Here is a 6000-nt window from a genome sequence, read left to right on the forward strand (position 1 = left end):
GCTCTCCCAGCACCCCGTTACACACCTGGGGTATGGGGCACACCCCACCCTCTACCAGACTCTTCCAGCACCCCATTACACACCTGGGGTATGGGGCACACCCCACTCTACCAGGGACTGGGCTGCCTTTCCCCCAGAGGCCCTTCCCTATGTAATCAGATATTTTGGTTACTGACCCTCTATTTTTTTTTTTTCTCCTTTTGTACCTTCGGCTTCCTGGCTGCTGTACGTGGTTCCTCTCTCTCCCTTCCCTTCCCCCTCTCCCCACCTGTTTCAGGGTCGTGACCACTCCGGACGCTCCCAGACGTGCCTGCCTCTGGCTGTGCCTCCACGTATCTGTAATAAACTTCCTTCTCCAACATACTTAGGAGCAGTCATGTCATTTTCTTTTTATTTCGTCCCCCCCATTCACACCATCTCCAAATTATATAACTCTGCCCTGTGTCCTCGCCTCATGCTTTTCTCCTGACCCCTTCTAGGTACCTTGTAGGTGGGTGAGGGTGTGAGCGGGGAAAGTTAAACAGCCCTCACAGAATCGTACCACCAGGCTGAGGAAAATGAAACCGTAGGTCTTTCTTCCAGGGGACGGCATTTGCTCCCAGACCTGTGTCTCTCAATCCCGCTCTCACCAGGTTCCACCTCACAGATTGTAAACATAGTTGGTGAGGCATGGTGATTTACAACTGTAACCTCGGGACTCAGGAGGTAGAAGTGTGAGGATCAAGGCAAGGTCAAAGCTGGCCACCCCGGCTTACCAGGGGAGATCCAGGCTAGCCCAGGCTGCATAGTGAGACCCTGTCTCAAAAAGCCTAAAAAAAAAAAAAAAAAAAAAAAAAAGGAAATAATATGTCGTAACAAGAAATTTTAAAAATCTTTTCTTAAATGTGATGACTGAGAGATGGCCCCGTGGGTCAAGTACTTGGAGTGAAAGCTGAGGGCCTGCATGCACGTGAAAGCTTGGAATGGTGGTGCTTTCATGACCCCAGAGCTGGGGAGGGGGAGACTGGAGGCACAGACAGTGGACTATGGGGTTTCATGGCCTGTCAGTGTAGACAGCTGAAATTTAGGGCTCCAGGTTTAGTGAGAGTCCCTTGTCTCAAAAAGTAAGGGGGGTGACGCTGCCCTCTGGTGTTTACATGGACACCTGCAGGCAGGCACACCTGTACACACACACACACACACACACACACACACACAGGCAGACACACACAGTAAAAAAATACTTGCTTTAAATATAGGGACAAGAGTGGGGTGGGCAGGGCGTTAAATAAAAACTACAGTGGACCTCACAGACTGAAAATCAAAACAATCACTCAGGCTGAGTTCCACGTTGCCAAACTGGAACTTAAGCTGCCTTGTGACCTTCCAGGAAGCAGGAGTGGCAGGCCAGCGTTCTTAGACAAGCTAGCGTCACGTGCTGCACTCGCGTTCCTCCTGCCTTTTTTTTTTTTTTTTTAACAGCTCTTATTAATTTCTTTGCTTTTGATTTTTATTCGTTTTCTGTGTTTGGGTGTCTTGTCTGATGGATGTCTCTATCTGGTGCCTGCCTGGCGCCCACGCAGCGCGGAGGAGGATGCCAGGTCCTCTGCCACTGATTAGGAGACAGCTGTGAGTCCCCACGTGGGTGCTGGGACTGGACGGGGTCCTCTGGAAGAGCATCCCCGTGCCGCTGACCGAGGAGCCCTCTCTCCAGCCCCGTGGCCTTGTTCTCACACAGATAAGGTATTCGGGTGTTGAGAAGTTACCTTCCCGTTCTACCTCCTGCTCTGCTCTTAAGAGGAAAGGGGTCTTGAGCAGGGCTTGGTGCTCTTTGTGGGGTGAGTCTGAGGTGGGAAAGCTCAAGCCCAGGTGGTGCCTGGGCTACACAGTGAATTTATGGTCAGGCTGAATAAGTCAGTGAGGGCAGGTCTTAGTGTGACAAAGGAAAAAGAAGGCTGGAGATGTGGCTCGGCAGTAGACAGCTTGCCCAGCATGTTCAGGACCTGGGCGCGATTCCCAGCACCGCGGCAGTGATTCATAACTAGCTCGCTGGCGACACATACGCTGTTGTATTGAATGCAATGTTACATGGTTAGAATTACCTATAAAGGTAATATATATACAGGGTATATATATATGTCCATATATATTTTATTTATTTATTTTGTGACAGGGTCTCACTGTAGAACCTGGCTGACCTTGAATTTGCTCTCTAGACCAGGCTGACCTCAAACACACAGAGATCTGCCTGTTCTGTCTCCCAAGTGCTGGGATTAAATGCGTGCACCACCGTGTCTGGCTTCTAACTAAGAACTTCATATATGAGACTGGAAGTGTATGTGAGTCATAGGGTGCTTGCCCAGAAGACAAAAACCCTGGGTTGGATTCTGTATAGATACTGCAAGGGAAAGGGAAAGAAAAGAAAAAAGCCAGTTAGTTAGGCTGGAGAGTTGGCTCAGTGCTTAAGAGCACTTGGGGCTCTTGCAGAGGAGGAGTTCAATTCCCAGCACCCACAAGGCTGCTCACAATGGACTTTTCCTATCTTCTACATGTACATGGTGCACACAAACTCACACAGGAAAACACACACACACACACACACACGCACACACACACACACACGTAAATGAAATGGTAGAGGCATTGGGAAGCTGACAAAGGAGGACACAAGTCCCAGGACAATATTTACAGAGATCTTCCTTTTACAGGCCCAACAGCTTGGCACACATTTGACACCTCTTGGGGTGTGTGTGTGTGTGTGTGTGTGTGTGTGTGTGTGTGTGTGTGTGAGAGAGAGAGAGAGAGAGAGAGAGAGCCTGCCATGGTGAATGCGTGGAGGTCAAAGGACAACTTGAGGTGTTGATCTGTGCCTTCCACAGGCTTGAAGGTCTGTTGTTCTTGCCTTGTATGCTTCCAGATGTCCATCTGTCTCTTCCTCCTGTCTTGTGGTGCCAGGATTAGGGATGCCCTTACCCAGCTCTGTGTGGGTTCTGTGGTTTTGACCTCTGACCTCAGACTTGCAAGGCAAGGGCTTTACCCAGTGAGGCATCGTCCCATCGCCTACACCTAATTCTTTTGCAACTAGAAGCTTACTCTGGCGTTTGCACTTGTCTTTATCCATCTGTGTTGCTCTGGCTCATTTGTTTTTTACTCCTGGGAGGTGTTTCACAAAATGACTTTGACATATGTCTCCATCTGTCGCCCCCAGAGACAGCTGATCTCTGACTGCTTCCAGGCTTTTCCTTTTAAAATCAGCTCTGCTTCTTTTCTGGGCTGGGAATTGAATTTCAGATGGCAGAGTCAACGGAGGTCTGCTTCCTTCTATGCCCCCTCTCTTTGGTCTGCCCTCTGAAGCCTTCTCCTTGGAGCTGGTTCTCTCCTGAGCTGGCTTCCAGGCCTCTCCTAAAGCCCCTCTACTCCCCCTCCCCCAGGTGTGCTGGCTTATTTGTCCAGCTCTGGTTTCTCTGCCTAGACCAGAGAGGGGAGAGACAGGTCCTATGAGTCTCAGCCCTGGGGAGACACATCAGCAATCCCTGTCCTTGGGCAGGGAGGCCAGCAAAGGGGCATTGAATGCTCCAGGCCAGCGTGGGCTACACCCCGAGACCCTGTGTCAAAAATCCAAAATGACCCTGACAACAAACTCAACAAGGCCAAATCACAGATCCACAAACAAAACCACTGGCATGGCTATTCTCAGAGCGGGATTCTCAGAGCTATCTTGGTGGATAAAAACATGCATGATCAGCTAGCTGGGAAGCAAGCAGGAGGAGCCAGGAGGGGGGTGAGGTTTCCTGGGAAAGGATCAGGTAGCGTTTGGGGGATGACAGAGGAAAAGTGGGGGCTTTGCTTTTTGGAAATTTTTGACAAGGGGAGTTACCTGAATTCAGTTTGCCTTGTCACAGCCACTGCCTTTTTGTGTGGCTTTGACTACTGAGCTGTTCAGTTCCCTGTAAATGCATCTCATCTCTGTGTCTATGTTCCATTAACTCTCTTTAAAAGAATTTTTTGAGTTTTCTTTTTATGTGTCTGAGTATTTTGCCTATGTGTGTGTCTGTACAGCCACAGAGGAGAGAAGAGGGCATCAGATCCCCCAGAACTGGAGATCCAGATGGTGCTGGGAATTGAACCTGGGTTCTCTGGAAGAGCAGCCAGTCTCTTTAACCACTGAACATCCAGCCATCCCCCATGAATTCTTTAAATTAGGTGCTATTCTGTCCTTTCCATCTTGTGTTGAGGAACTTGGGCCTGAAGGACTGTAATCTTTTTTCCCAGTGTCTGGTTTTCTAGGATACCCCGACTCTTCCCATATCCCTTCTCTTGCCCTATGTCCCCTTGTCCACTTTGGGTTTTAGAAAGCATTGAGGTTGGAGGGCTAGACCAGGCCAAGTGGAGATGGTTCTTAAAAGGACTGAAAAACTCTGGGAAGGAAGAGTGGGTGGGAGGGATTCGGAGAGGCACATCATAATCTCTTCCTTTCTTTCCTTCTTGTCCCCTTGCTGGGTTCAAACCCCAGGCTGGCCTTGTGCATGGTCCTGGGCAGGAGCCCCTCCCCAGCGATCTCACCCAGCAGGCCTGGGTAGTGCATCAGTACCTTTCCCAGAGGATTACAGGAATCCCAGGATTAATGCCTGTATTACAGTTTGGCAAAACCTGGTTTAGTCAGTCCAATGTGTGGCAACAAAAGTGCTGGGTGGTTGTTTTGTGCCTGGGGTGGACCCCAAGTCTCACTGTCACCCGAGAGTGGCTATCATTATTTACTCCATTATAACGTCTCAGAGATTCCATTCTTCCAATTGTAGTAACTTGTAAAAACAGGTTTGTTGCAAATTTCAAAAGACCAAGAGAAAAGAATTTATTTTTTCTGCACACTCCCCGGCAGGCTGCTGGCTATCTCAGCCACACCCTTTCAATCAGGCAGCCCTTGCAGTTACTAATGTTTAACTTTCTTTGCTGGAACCAGCCTGGGCTCGCCTATTCTACCCTTCTAGAAGGAAAGAGTCATCCCACGGAGTAGGGAGAGGGTCACCAGCTGCTGTGCATTCCTTTCTAGGAGCCACTGTTCTCCCGACACACCCACCTCTCCAAAGAGCAAGCAAATCCCGTTTCTTTCTCTTTTTTCAAAAGTTTCAGCATGCCCAGGCTTCCAGAATAAGGAGTGGCTGAAGAAACTCCAGAAGGCGAGGACACAGAAGATGTCTTATATGAAAGGTCTGAGAAGCCCCACCGCGGTCTTGGGAGTCAGCTCCATGCCCAGGCCACACTCTGGGGCCTTGGAAACACACAGTCCTGACTCACGGACTCACAGTCTGGCAGTGACCAGGGGAAAAGTCTACAGTTTGTTTAGGTAACTAACCTGAAATATATCAAAGAAAAGAAAAAAACTTGGAGTATTTGGGCCTCCTGTCCCATGAGAGTTTGTAGAATAATAACGCTGTATTTCTCCCCTAAAGAGTCGTCAGCGACATTAGGGGAGGGATTTAATAATTACAGCCTTCAGTTTTGTGAGTTTGTGTATGTGTGTGTGCGAGAGAGAGAGAGAGAGAGAGAGAGAGAGAGAGAGAGACAGAGAGAATATTCAGGTAGGTACATGTAGAGGTCAGAGGACAATTTTAGATGTTGTTCCTCAGTTGACATCCATTATATATGTATGTAATTCATATATAATGTTTAATTCATATATAATTCAAGGTTTACCTTGAAGCCCGTATGCTCTCTAGCCACTACCTCCTCCAAACATTGTTTTATGTATTTATGTCTAGACACATGCATATATATGAGTGTGTCTATATACATACATACATACATACATGTATACATACACACACACATAATATATATATCTCACAAACACACACATACATATCTCACAAACGCGCGCACACACACACACACACACACACACACACGGCAGGGTCTCTCTCACTGGCCCCAGGCTCACAGATTAAACCAGGCTGCCTGGGCAGTGAGCACCAGCGCTCCCTGGCTCTCTCTCTCCATGTTTATGCCTTCATGCTTCTCCAT

This window comes from Meriones unguiculatus, chromosome 14 (genome assembly GCF_030254825.1).
Source record: "Meriones unguiculatus strain TT.TT164.6M chromosome 14, Bangor_MerUng_6.1, whole genome shotgun sequence".
Lineage (NCBI taxonomy): Eukaryota > Metazoa > Chordata > Mammalia > Rodentia > Muridae > Meriones > Meriones unguiculatus.